The 15390-nt window shown below is 34.8% G+C and overlaps 1 protein-coding gene and 1 long non-coding RNA gene across 4 annotated transcripts in view; both read right to left on the bottom strand.

The window, feature by feature from the left end:
• Positions 1-14908, bottom strand: part of LOC107559440 (uncharacterized) — a 26458-nt gene extending 11550 nt beyond the window's left edge. Inside the window, exons 1-2 of the long non-coding RNA XR_001605623.1 lie at positions 14898-14908; positions 11209-11215 (exon numbers count right to left, since the gene is read on the bottom strand). This is a non-coding gene — a long non-coding RNA (uncharacterized lncRNA). The remainder of the gene's footprint in view (positions 1-11208; positions 11216-14897) is intronic.
• Positions 1-15390, bottom strand: part of LOC107559435 (casein kinase I-like) — a 67097-nt gene that overhangs the window by 41679 nt on the left and 10028 nt on the right. The window lies entirely within an intron of this gene.

Genomic DNA, 15390 nt, shown 5'->3' with positions numbered 1-15390 from the left:
AATAGATTTTAAAATGTAATTTATTCCTGTGATCATACATAGCTGTATTTTCAGCATCATTACTCCAGTCTTCAATGTCACATGATCCTTCAGAAATCATTCTAATATGCTGATTTGCTGATTACCAATATTTAAAACAGTTGAGTACATTTTTTTTCAGGATTCTTTGATGAATAGAAAGATCCAAAGATCAGCATTTATCTGAAATAAAAAGCTTTTGTAACATTATACACTATTCCATTCAGTATAATTTTTATTATTTTTTGGGGAAAGAAATTATAGAAATTAATACTTTTATTTAGCAAGGATGCTTAAAATTGATCAAAAGTGATGATAAAGGCATTTATAATGTTACAAGAGATTTCTATTTCAGATAAATAGTGTTCATATCGATATCGGAATTATATCGTATCGACCGAAATTAAGAAATATATCGTGATATCAATTTTGGCCATATCGTCCAGCCCTAGGTAAGATTAAGCTTATTTTAGTGAATAAAAAAGTACCACATTTCAGCCATCATTTTGTTAGAGTGTGTACACAAAATGTTATTTTATTCTTGCTTCAAGAAAATCCTCAATCTATATGCTTCGTAACAGCTTCATGTGGCCGTAAACATTTCATTTTAACGTGGCTTTAAGCACTATGCATCGTTAAAAGTTTTACTTTCACTGTGACTAAGCCGGTAAATGTGGTGTTTACATGGAATAATCATATGAGTTTACCTTATGGTGCGAACCCAGAGTCTCCGCATCAGTAGGAAAGCTATAAAACAAGCATATTCCATCCGAAGACTTGTTGCATTTTGGGGCAAAGCAAACAAAAAACAACATTGTCGAACAAAAATATAAAATGCGGCAAACTATTAATTGGTTATTTTAAAATTAATTGTACTATAAATTCTACACTATGATTGGAAAATACTGTAAATTGATCAACTGTTCGGCGGGATGACGTTTAATGTCTCCGTCAGCACCTGTAGTCCCATTTAGCAACAATCTTTTTTAAGAAACGTAACAGTTTTTTAAAAAATCACGAGTGGGGTGCAACTGGTGTATTTTATGTCGTAGAATAAATCGTGAAAGTATCTTGAGCTTGTGTGAACCACGGACCTTATTTTAGGGGATTTAACCAAACTCCCATTCAAAAAACCCATTGAACCGGAAGTTCTAAAATGATAACTCGCTTCCGGGTTTTTGCCTACAAAGTGACATCACAGTTCCACCACTCTATTCAGTTGCAGGTTCCCTCTCACATCCCGCAGGGTTCTAGAGCTCTTATGAAAGTGTGCATTCTAACACCATGTCTACAGCGGACGCAACAAAGCGACCGTTGAAAATCATTAGAAATGTGTGTCAATACGTCATAACTAGAACGTGGCAGCAGTTTACTGTCGGGGACTTGTCGCGCCGTGCCTCATCCAGTGTAGACAGCATCACTGATTATAATGAGTTCTATAGTATTTTGTTGCGCCGCACTGCTCGCATCCGGTGTAGACACAGTGTAATCTAGTAATCAATCTAAAAAAAAAGGTCAATTAAATTTATATACAAATGAAATCATTTGAATGCATGTTAGATTGCTTATTTTGCTCAAGTGCATGATCAATTGAAGTCCACATGTAATGAAAGAAACTAAGCTTCTAACCTGTAGATTCAAGCAAAGAACTTTGCTATGCTGTTTGCGTATGTTTGTTTGGAGGTATGTTTTCACCATATCGTTGAACCTTGTGATTGTACTTTTTTTAACACTGCTTTTGGAAAACACACTCCAGAACAATTCAATAAGCAAGCTGCTAATTTGGGAACTCAAAAGAACATTTGGTTCTTGAATCAGACATCACTAAAACAATCTCCAGAACACGGTCTTCAGGAAACATAACCAGTGCAAACACTGCGTTTAACAAAAGTAAAGGTTTCAAGAATTATGACTGATAAAGAGTCAACGGCATTTCAATTATTTGGTACAATGCGCGCCTGGACAACAACATAAGGTCACAAACAGACATGCCTGAGCTTAAGCTCAAAGGAAGATTGGAATCTCTAGGGAAGACATCAAGCCCACTGACAAAGCCTGTTATGTAAATAGATTTCTTTATTGCATATACAAGGCTTTGTTTGTGCATTATGGGTTCTACTGGATTCCTAACAACAGAAAAACCACTGCAGCCAAGAACAAATAGAGACTGTATCAATCCGCTTTAAATAATGCACTAATATTGTCACATCATACGCCATCATGAACCAAGCATTATAAACCATCCAAACAAACTGTGCAGAAAGAGGAAGGTGAGAATCATAAAGACAAGGCCGAGACTCTCCAGCCTTCATCACCCCATCCCCCCACCCATAAAGCATGAGCTGGGCTCAGCGGGTGGGCCAAGTGGAGTCAGCCCACCCTGCAGACACGTACAGCACCTCCTCCACTGAGGCTACGCCTCTGAGATGCTCTTTGTACAATGGCTAGGGGGAACTCAATTTACTGGGACATCATGATGCTTACTCATATTATTCTGCAATGATGCTCAAAAATGCATTTTTTTTTTTTTTTTTTGATTTTTAACCGTTAATTTTACTGAAATCGTAGCAGGATCATAAGATCACAGGTAAATGCCGATCGGCCACATTAAATTCAGGTTTTGCACAATCATTCATGGATAACTGGATAAGGACTGTTAATCATTTTATAGAGATTCGCAAAAAGGATTTGTTGTTGTTCTGTTGGCACCAGGCTAGCAGATCAGTTTTATATTTGCACCTCGCATATTTTCACTGACTGCACCACCAACAAACTTTGTGATTTTGTATGTCTGAAACAAACATTTATAGTTTTCAACAAACATTTAATACATTTTAGTTGTAGTTACAATTCAAGATTTTAATTTGCAAATATATGAGGGGTTAAAACAAGAAAAGATTTTTTACAAAGTGTAACTTTTGGGGGTTGAATAATTTTGTACATGAATATTTAGAGGGAATTGGATTTTTTTGTCCTCAAATGTATATTAACCCTTGTGCGTCAATTAAAGGACACAGTTTACACAGTTTACAGACACACTTATCAGTGCACAGAATATGAAGGATATCAAAAACAAAAGTCACACACACACACACACACACACACACACACACATACACACACACACACGTACGTAAAGAGACATTTAAGAGGGTTTGTTCTCCAAATAACTCTAATTTCATGTTGCAGAAAAATGTGCTTAACTGTGTATGGTCTCTTGTTCTTGTCAGTTACCTTCCGATCCACTGATTTTTGCCTCTTACAAAAGCCACAAAGCCTTCCAAGAAGACAGTAAAGGCTCATGTCATGCTTGAGCTTTAGTTAGGCTGAAACTTGAAAGTTAAGTTGCACGACAAATGCAATGTTTAGGTATTATTATTATTTTTATTACTATTATTTTGAATTATGCCTTGGTTTTAGTTTGTACTGTTTACCTTTTTTAAAGTAATGTGAAATTGATTTTTGTTTTTTATTTATTTATTTACTTGTATTTGCATTTTGAATGTAATTTGGCAAATAAATGCATTAAATGGGTTTAGTTTCCACGGTTATTAATGTATGCAATTTCAGCAATAAAATGTTTTATTTTTCTAAAAAGAAAACAAATTAGTTGTTTATTTTAAGAGATCTATTTTATTATCTCTTGAATACTTAGTATTGCTCTTTAATAAAGAAGAAATACTTCTTATCCGATTAATCGATGGAATAATCTGTAGAATACTCGATTACTAAAAGAATCGATAGCTACAGCCCTAATATGGACCAATTCACACTTTAAACTAGTTGCTTATTAGACTTCCTTATTAACTATTAATAAGCAGTAATTAGAACTTTGAGTAAAAAAATCATAGTTAATAGTTAGTGAGAACTGGACCTTAAAGTCTGACCTGATTTACTGATGCTTTGGTTGAAATGTTTTCATAAATTTGTGCTCATCCCCGCAAAATGTCTTGCAGGTCAAAGGGGTTGAATAATTAGGATATTTTACTACAATAATAAATTAATGATAATCAAATGCACTTTGTACTGAGCATATTGCAATATATTTACATTCACTATGGAAATGTCCATTACTTCAAGATTTTATTCATTTCTATGACTTTAAAGGCACAATATGTAAGTTTTCGCCACTAGAGGTTGCATTTTCAAAACAATAAAGGCGAAGCCTGATGATGCCGTGAAGGAGGATGTTCACGGATGAGGTAATAAATCATTTTTTTATTATTAATTGTACCTTCCACAGTTATTCAAACAGCAAGAGCTAGAGCTGAATTCAACAGAGCTGAATTCAGTCGGCGAGCGCGTGCAGTGAACAAAAAAACTCATCTGAACGCCTCTGATTGACCATTGCATTCATAAGCTCAACAGACTCGTGTGATTGATTATAATGCGCAACACTGTAAAAATGTGTAAAAAAAAAAATAATGGTGCAACATTGAGCAGATCTAAATTTAACGCTGCGGTCAACACTTTATTTCATTTTCATTTTATTAGCGACAGCCGTAATGGATTTAGTTTAACTGTACAGCAGCATTTGTGTCCGTGTGTTGCCACAGTTTATACAAGCAGAAACTGAGGATAGTGCGGATATTACGTCATTGATAGGCGACAATGACCAGGGACGAGTCATTATTTAAAATTGGAATTTACAAATCCTTGGGAACTTTTGGGATAACATAAATAAACAATTGCATGAAATATACCACACTGTGCAAGTAGTTTTTGGATATTTGATTACAAAAATCTTACATATTGTGCCTTTAAAGGGGTCATATGACATTGCTAAAAAGAACACTTGAATTCTGTTTTTAATCCAACAGGCAATATCTGTCTTGCAGAGTCTTCAACTTGGAGTGAAGATTTTTTGAGATTTTTTGTGGAAAAAATAGAAGCAATTAGACAGTCCATTATTTATTTTACTGATGACCCTCCATATCTTCTGACTCCTACTAGGTTTAATTCATTTGAGCCGATTACCATGCAGGGTTTAATGGATCGTCAAACTGAAGCCTACTACGTCTGCTCTTGATATTGTTTTCTGCCCACTTTTTTAAACTGATTTTTGACAGTGTTGGGGCCTGGATTCTTGAAATTGTAAATAAGAGCCTTCTTTCTGGGTTTGTTCCAGCTTATTGTAAACCTGCAATGGTGAAATCTGGATACAACTGTTTTATCGCATTTTAGGCCAATCTCAAATTTACCTTTTATTGCTAAACTTTTAGAGAGAGTTGTGTCATTACAGTTACAGACTTTTTTTGGAAACAAATAATACTCTTGAAAAATTCCAGTCTGGATTTAGGAAAAATCATAGTACTGAGTCTGCTCTTTTAAGAGTATTAAATGACATTTTGCTACTTGTTGCCTCTGGAAACTCAGTAATTTTAGTGCTTTTAGATTTGAGTGCAGCATTCGATACAGTTGATAATGGCATTCTCTTATCGCGTCTTGAAAAGTGTGTCAGCATCCAAGGAAGTGCCCTGAGCTGGTTCAGATCTTATCTTAGTAACATAACTTTTTCAGTAGGTATTGGTTGCGCTGTTTCATCTGTAGCTCCTCTTACCTCTAGTGTTCCTCAAGGCTCTATTTTGGCTCCCTTTTTTTTTTCACTTTACATGCTTCCACTAGGTTAAATTTTTAGGAAGCATAGAGTGTCCTTTCATTTTAATGCTGATGACACCCAAATCTATTTACCTTTAAAACACAATGACAAGAATGGTTTAGGAACATTGCTTGCATGCTTAGCTGATGTAAGATCTTGGATGTCAACATTTTTTTGCATTTAAATGAGGGAAAGACGGAAGCAATTGTCTTTGGACCCTCTGTGGGTAAAGGAAAACCACATTTTAACTGTGGTCATTTAAACCGTTATATCAAAATAACGGTGAAACATTTGGGAGTTCTTTTTGATTCCTTCCTAAAGTTTGACCAACATATTAACTCAGTAGTTAAGTCATGTTTTTTTCCATCTTAAACTTCTGTCAAAAGTTAGATCTTTTCTATTTTTTAAAGATCTTGAAAGAGTCATACATGCCTTTGTTTTATCACGTTTGGACTATAGTAACTCTGACTACACCAATCCTCCATGTCACAGCTTCAAATGGTTCAAAATGCCGCAGCCAGATTTTTAAGTGGTTCGTAAATGAGAACACATTACTCCGATTTTAATGTCTCTAAACTGGTTGCCAGTGCATTATAGAGTTGAATTTAAAAAAAAATTGTTTGTTTTTAAGTCTTTAAATGGTCTGATACCTTCTTATTTGTCAGTAAATGTGACCTATCTTGTAAATGTGAATAGGTCTGCCAGATGTTTGCGATCCTCAGACAGTATTACTCTGTCATATCCAAGATCAAGATTGAAGTTGAAAGGTGACTGTGTTTGCGGTGGCCGGTCCTAGGTTATGGAACAGTTTTCCCTTATCAGTGAGATCCGCATCTTCTGTATATGATTTTAAATCTAAGCTACAGTCTCATCTTTTTATTCTTGCATTTAATTCATGATAATTCTTGGTCTCATTTTAACTTATGTTTTAATGTATTATATTTAGTATTAGGGCTGTGCGATATTGAAGAAAAATGCGATATTCGATATGCGATACGATATTGCTTAAAGTGTGTAAAATCAATTTAAATGATATTTTAAAATATTTAAAAATGAAAATTATATAACCAATTTGTTTCACATTCTTTCTTGGAAAATAAAGAACCACTATAACTTCTCAGTTACCAGCAGTGTTTTAGCATTACTTAAAAAGTAATGTCACAAATCAGAAAATGTATTTTAACATCAATGTGAACATACAAACAAAAAAATTAATGACAATAATTTTATATCATTGTAACTTTGCTTTCCACACACTTTAAGTACTTCTTCATATACCACATCAAAAACTATAGTCTGAGAAAGTTCAAACATGATTAAAGGCAAGTGAACAGTCAGTAAAAAAAAAAAAAGAGAGAAAGAAAAAGGGAAAAAAAAGAAATACACAATTTACAAGCATAGATAAAATAAACAGTAGTATTCAGGTACAGAAATTTCATAATTAAGTGTAAAATAACACTGCATAGTGTTTACAGTATGAATTAAATTTAGATTCATATTTGTTATAGCCGTTTTGTTGTTTTGTTAACATTAGTGACATATTCAGCAGCACGTATTTATAGGCTGCTGTCCCTTTAAATCTGACTGCACGGATCCAGTATAATGATACACATCTGATTTCTTTCTCAGCTGTTTACATTCATTTAAAACATAACCCACTGCGTTTACGAGAATGATCGTCGAGACGGGTACTATTGACATAATTCTGTGTGTATGTGTCTGTACAAACATAAGGAGGAGGAGATGCGAAAGACGAATCAACTCGGTCTGAAACACGTCTCTCTCTGTGCGCGCGCGCCCTTTGCATGTGTGCGGTAGAACTGAAGATACGCTGTGCGAGATGCTGCTTGTGCGTGCGCTTCAGGTGTGAATCAGACAGCAAGACAAGACGGCAAAGAGTTATTTTCTGCAACTTATTGCACTTAACTCTTAACGTCAAGCAATTCTCTACTATATGCTTCAAACTAAAACTTTGACCTTTTGCAACGTTTTGAATTAAGTAGCCTATTATTAAAATGATAATGATATCGCACGCCATTGCGATATGCATATTGCGATATTTACATTTGCGATATTTCGTGCAGCCCTATTTAGTATTATTCTTTTTATTTTACCTTTCCTCTTTTGTACAGCAAAGTGGTCAACTCTTGTTGTGTTTATTAGTGCTTTATAAGTAAATAAATGAAAATGAAATATAACTAAATCAAAGAGTTCATATTTGCTACAAAGGCTATATGAGAAAAATAAATAAAAACAAATAAAATAAATAAAAACATTTAAAACTATTATTTAAGTTTTTAATGTTTTTGAAAGGAGTCTCTTATTCTCACCAAGACTGCATTTACTTGGCCAAATTACAGTGAAACAGATATATTGTGAAATATTATTCAAATTTACCATTTAAAATGTTTTAAATATAATTTGAATAACTTTCAGCATCATTACTCCAGTCTTAAGTTTCACATAATCCTTCAAAATTCATTCTATTATGCTATTTGTGCTCAATTATTGTTTGTGCTGAATTATTAATAATGGTTCTTATTATTATTACCATCAATGCTGAAGACAGTTTTTGCTGTGTAATATTTGTGGAAACTGTAATACTTCATTTCTTTTTAATATTAGTATGTTAAAATGATTTTAAATATATATTAAAATATATATTTGAATATTGGGCTTAAATATATCTGACAACATTTATTTATTTATTTAACATATATCTGACAACATTTATTTATTTATTTCGCATCTGTTTGAAATATTATATATATATAATATTAAAGATAATTAAATTTCTCTTACACTGGAAGATGTATTTATTTATGCATGTATGTATGCATGCATTTATTGCCAAGTTAAATACAAAAAAGCAATATACTCCTAATAAATTCCCTTGCAGTCATACAGTTTGGATATGAATGCAGGTTACTTTAACAACTAGCTCTAAGAAACAAAGTCTGCATATTGCATCTCAGCAGCCTCTGTGAGGGGTCAGGGCTTCAGAGTTTATGTGGGACCCTGCTGATTCGGTATTACTCCAGTGTGGTGCTCAATGAGCTGAGCAAGGCACCGGTGTAGAGTTACACAAGCTCGGCTGCCAGGCAGTTTAATCAGCGGACTGCTTTTCAGACGTCATACGATAACAGCGCTAAGTGAACATCCTGGAAACGCTTGTGGTCAGAGTGCCACCTTTCCTGAAGTGCTGATTCAACACTGAGACACGAACCCTGCTGTGGGACATGTACGGAGCCGCACGGCCTGCATACTGTCCCAGATACAGCACAGGAAGAAGACTTATACAGAGCAGAAAGACTCAAACCACTTGCACAGACGTCCCTGCTTAAACCAGCAGAGTGGCAGACATGTAGGCTTACACACAGCTTTACTGAGACGCTCGTATAGACGTTCGCTGTGCTGCGTGCTGAATTATTAAACAGCTGCTGCTGCTGCCACCCTTTTCCTGTCTCCTCTGGTCCAACACACCCCTGAATGACATATATCATTACAAACACATCCGTTTGACTTCCACTTGCAATGTAAGAAGGGCAAATGTTTACTATACTTTTTTTTTTATACAAATACCAAAAATGCTGAGTACCTGGTGATAGCTTCTTTGTTCTCCAAACTGAAAAATCTGTTCAATTACTCCAACTCAAACCAGTATAAAATAATATAAAACAACTTGTATGGTAAATATTGTACTTTTAATATAACAACATCTAATTTTTAAATAGACAGTTAATTCTGGTTGGTATGCACGCTTCTGTTCAAATGTTTGGGAGTGTTAACAGTTTTGTACAGCTAAAAATAGCTGGACGCGGATGAGACCGGAAGCTAGACCCATAGAATTTACGAATGGCCGAGTCCATTTTTACGGCAAGAAAAAAAGTGGATAGGGGTCAAAATAGAACTTTAATAAAACATAAAAGTAAATAACTAAACTGAAATTAAATTGTATTATTTACAAATTACAATTGTAGCTAGACAGTCACCTATGGCTATGATTTTACTAATACAGATGTCTGATTGATTTTATAATCTCAAGCATTCAGAAATGACAAAAGAAAATTCAGCAGTTTTACTTCGATAAAACCAAGGATTAGTTTTTGTAAGGGTTGTGATGTACACATGTTTTTGTTGAAGAAATTATAGAGGCTAGCATTTCTATCGCAAAAAGGTGGCCAAAAATTACAGCTTAAGTGGATATTTGAATTAAATGTTTGGTCAATATTAAACAAGGATTTGATCATCCTGTAAGTGTTACAACTGCAATTACCAGGCCTTTGGCGTTCTTGCAGGCATTTGTAATAATATGTACATAAATGGCTTATTTTGTATTACATTATGTATTTTAACAGTGTTATTCAATGAAAATATATGATTATTATTAATTAACCAATCATTATTGCCTCATTGTTTTTATATAATGCATTTTATGGCATTTTAAAGGCTTAGGTCTGTTTTTTTACCACAAAAATAGTATCTGAATACTTTGTAAATTATTATTTGAAGTATCAAAACCATGGTTAATTTGTGGTTACTATTGCTACAAGAACCATGTTTTTTATTTTTATTTGTAGTAAAATTATTTAAAATTTTCGGGAACATGGAAACTCAGAGAATATTAAGGCAGATGCAGCTGTGATATTATTACCGACATTAAAACACGTTATTAACTTCAACATCCCAAAAAGTTTCACAGGATTATAAGCGTACATAAAAGTTATGCGCGGGCTTCATCTTGGGCTTTTTTTCTTTTTCTTATCTCGACGCCGGACTACTGATGTCTTTTCCTGGACATAGTTGTCCATCAGTTATGATCATTTGCAGTCAGCCGCAAACATGAGGTGAGAGCGAGTGCGGGCACGGATGGCGTGTCACGTGTGCTTCGCCTGTCTACTTAGTTCACCGTAAAACATTTTTTATAATTATGAATATATGTTCATGCTTATATTTTTATTTACGTATATGTATATGATAATATTAAAATAGAACGAAAAGGTTTTTTTTTTTTGAGCAACTGGGATGGTGCCCCCCTGGGAGTTGGTGCCCTACGCAAACTGCGTACTCTGCGTATAGGGAGCGGCGGTACTGCATAATGCGCAGCATAATTTGAAATCACAAATGTAATGTTTAAAGCGTTCAATTCGCACCGAAAGTCATGCAGAGAACACGCGATCATGCAGGATACACATGCACACTTCACAAGATCTCAACTAGATTCAACTAAGTTTGCAAGGTTTGAAAAATAAATTAATTAGCCATTTAAAGATTTGTTTAAATTATATAAACGCGTATTTGCTGAATGCTGACGGCAAACGAGAACGTATTAAGCACAATGGCGCCGACGCTGATGGCTGCCTCCGTGGCGTGCTCTGCAGTTGTTTTTATGTTTTTGTTAGTTTGTCCTGTCTTTAGTTATATCCCTGCAATCAGTTCTAGACAGACTTCTTCTATCCGTGTTAGACAGAACTGCTAACGACGATGGCGAACAAGTGGGAGAATGTGAACACTGTGTGCTCAGGGGCTGCCATTATCAGTGCCGTCAAAATAAAAGTCCCACATCGAACGCATCGGCCAAACAGAAAAACTTATCGGCTGATGCAGACATTTGAAAAATAATCAGCCGATATATCGGCCCTTGGCGATATATCGGTCGACCACTATCTATAATCAATTCAGAATTTGAATCAAAGTTTTGTTTTACGTGCTTCTAACAGGACCAATGTCACATACCCAGTACATGCAGCAAAGTTTCAGGAGTGACATACAGTATATCCCACATCCCTCTTATAAATGCGGGATTCACTTTCGAAACAGCTTGTTTGCAATCAAGGTTAGTTGCTTAGCCTAGATCCACCGCCTCGATGGCAGGTAAGTATTTCAATTTAGTTGAAAAATCGCTCCTCTTCATAACAAATGAATCATGTCCAACATGTCAGAATCATGTGATTGCAAACAAGCTATTGCGTTAAATATTCTTAATGTCCCAAGAAAAAAATAAATAGAAAGGAATCGCATGCATTAACACGTTCATTTTGACAGCACTAACACTAATATAATCAGGCGTAATGGCTGACAAATCTCAACTTGGTTGACTAAGCAGCATTTGCCTTGATTAAAAACTGCAGACACTGCTAATCATGTCACTGCATAATTACATTTTTATAAAGTAAAATGGCAGATAAAAATGCAATTGGAATGTCAGAATTCATTCCAGCCAAAATAAGAACAATTTTCAGTGATTAGCATCTTATGAGCGCATTTTCCACTCACTAAAATTTTAATTTCATTCTAATGGGATGTTCTGTAAAGCTTGTCTGGGCTTAGAAACCAGTATGAGAACAATTTCTCAAAACGCCATTGCCCAAAATCTGTGCTTTAAAAAGCTCTAGAAGATATCAATAGCATGACCCCTGTGAAATGAGTGACACCCAAACCCAAATCTATTCAGCACTGAATTCCCCTCAGATGATCATGACATTTCTATCTAGCTAGCTATCTATTAAATGCAAACACACAAAACTGGCTATACATGACAAGGCTCCATGGAGTATATTTCTTATGCTAATAGACTCAGTATGAAGATGTTGACTGAGGAATGGCTGTGTGTGAATCTCAAGAAGTGGACAGTCTGAGGCCATACCCCCTGGCCTGTCATCATCCAGACATTGAACAGAGCATTGTGTCACAAGGACAACACCATCACCGCACTGCTCTGTGACACCCCAGCTGCCACTTCCTGAATCAAAGTGCAGCGTGAAGTGATCAAGCTCAGCAGCTACTGCACAAGACAAATGCTTTACCACTAATTTGAGTGTTTCTTCAATATGCTGTCCTGATTGAAAAGCTAAAAGATGCAGAGTGAAACCACCGCCAAACCAAACCAACATCCCTGAGCGATCTCTGAATTATAGCAGAGCAGTCTAGTAGCTTTGAGGTCGAAATGGCATATATTTACATACAGATGCAAAGACAGTTATTAGTCCTTGCAGATTAAAAGCATGAATGAACAGATTCAGAGGTAAAGAATAATATGAAATTGTTAAAACAATTCTATACTGGACAAGCACTAGCACAAACGCACTGCACTGCCCAATGGAAACAACGTTTCCATTCAAGTTATGCAGAAAATGTAAATACTGGGAAAAAAGTATTTCCATCCCACAAACTCAACATAAAATCATCAATTTTGGGGAAAATGGTGCAAAATACAAATGGAAATTGTATCTACTGTTGTTGTTTATCTTTTTTATTTAAATGAAAATAAATTACTTATTTAACACTCATTACAGTATATGATGCACTCATTATAGTAACAAATTATTTCAATTATATTTTCTTATCACATAATTAGTGGTCGACCGATATTGTTTTTTTGACAGCCGATGCCGATATCTTGGAACGCAGGGTGGCCGATGGCCGATATAATTGTATTTATTTTAATTAATATTTAAGAAATGTAAAATAATTTGAAAATGGATTAAATAAATTTGTAAAATAAACATACTTATACTTTAGATGACAAAGTATTTTTCACAAATAAATAAGTATTTAATAAAAATATAATTAAAAAGGAAGTAAACTGTAACCAACAGAGCTCTCAGTATTCAGGGAAGTTTGTGTGCATTGGGAATCATATTTTTTCAAATAAGCCCAAGGTAATAGTCATTTTACATACAGCACACAGTGAAAATGACATGAATATGACAGTGGACAAATGCATAAAGCGCAGCATAATTTGAAATCACAAATTTAATGTTTAAAGCATTCAATTTGCACAGACCAAAAGTCACACAGAGAACACGCGATCATGCAGGTCACATGCACACTTCTCACAACTGGATTCTACTAAGTTTGCAAGGTTTGTGAAATAAAATTTTCATTAGCCATTCAAAGATTTGTTTAAATGATGTAAATGCGTATTTGCTGAATGCTGACGGCAAATGAGAAAGTATTATAATGTTTGCCTTTCTATTACTAATAATATAAAAGCAATCATTATAATATTTTTTGTATACATTTTAATTGCTTTGTTTAACAGTTCTATCGGATTATTAGACAGACTTCTATCCATATTAGACAGAACTGTTAACAACGATAGCAAACAAGAGGGAGAATGTGAGCACTGTGTGCTCAGGTGCTGCTGCTCTCAGCGCAGTCAAAATAAAAGTCCCGCCTCGAACGCATCGGCCAAACAGAAAAACGTATCGGCCGATGCCGATATTTGAAAAATACCAAATATCGGCCGATCACTACACAATTATTCTTATATGACTGATTTATTTAGTAAATGTGTTTCCATCATATGAAAATATATTGCCATTTTGATGTTTCCATCCAGCATTTTTTATGCAACATTTCAAAATATGCATGAAAATGCATGAATGGAAACTCAACTACTTATTTCTTACCATTTTGTGCCTTACACCTAGGCCTGTCACAATAACAACTTTTTGTTGTGCGATATATTGCCACAGAAATAATTGTGATAAGTGATATTATTGTCATTTTAAAGACCATTTTATGCCACTGAATATATAATCATAATGTAACAGCATTATAATGCAAGAAGGCCTAAACACTTCCAAATGACAACAAAATTAGAATTTTTAAGAATATTTAGATCATGGAAATTAAGTATCAAAATATTAGATACCTTAAAAACCGTGAATAAATAGTAAATAAACATTTTCTAACAAAAAGTGCAAAGTAACAAGTAGAAAAAAGAAAAATGCACAAAGAACTTGTATAGAGATTTTTCCATCTACAGATTTTTCCCTCACCTTCTCTGTAAATGAAGGGTGCACACTAATGTTGAAAAACACAATCACTACTTAGCAGTCAGATGTCTGTATGCGCAAAGGCACAGATCCCTAAACAAGGCCATATCTGCAGATTAAACTTTGTTTGTAGAAGCATTTTTAAAATTTGAACTAGCACCACATGACAACACCACGTTATGTACGAGAAGCTGCAAAAGACACAGGCGCAAGTGGAATGTACAAATCATGGTGACATTCTTTTTTAAGTAAATATAATGGGCGATAAATTGCGTCACCAAAAATTATTGAGGTCCTGTACATATATTGCGCGATAAGTATTGATTGACATATATATTGATTATTGCGACAGGCCTACTTACACCTACTTGAAAATTGATATGGAAAAAAAGACAATGAAGTACAAATAGCCTACAAAAGGCATGGAAATTATAAGGAACAACATCACAATGGGTTTGACAGTTTTGTTTGGCGGCATTTCACTGAGACAAATATACAATGAACAAGAACTAAAGAATTTCTTTGTCAAGAGGGACAAAACATCTTTTCATCAGCCACTGGTAAGTGAGGCAAAACATGACTTTTGTATCAAGCGAGTAGATTTTCATCTCTGTTTTATATATATATGCCTAGTAAAACAAACCATTCTGTAAGATCAAAACTGAAGCTATGACTCAACATGACAAATACTTCAGAGGGGAAAAAATCCTCAATCCAATACAAAGGAAACATCCTCACAAAACTTGCTCGGAAACTGCAGGCTTGAAAGCAAGAAAAATAACGGTAAATCCCTGTCACAAAGCCTAAGCGCAGTTTAAACAAAGTCATGCACGTGGATGTGAAGATTAAGGCTAAAGGTAGATGAGATACAATGAGCAAGCACACGGATGTGAATGCAAAAATATAAAATACAGCACTTGAAAACACGTCAAATGAATATTATCCAAGCAAACAAAGGAGATAAATGCAGCGTACAGCAGTGCTGGTGCT

Source organism: Sinocyclocheilus grahami, unplaced genomic scaffold, assembly GCF_001515645.1.
Source record: "Sinocyclocheilus grahami isolate Dianchi unplaced genomic scaffold, SAMN03320097.WGS_v1.1 scaffold685.1, whole genome shotgun sequence".
Taxonomy (NCBI): domain Eukaryota; kingdom Metazoa; phylum Chordata; class Actinopteri; order Cypriniformes; family Cyprinidae; genus Sinocyclocheilus; species Sinocyclocheilus grahami.
The sequence above is the reverse complement of the archived record's forward strand: the minus strand, read 5'-3'. Positions and strand labels throughout refer to the sequence as shown.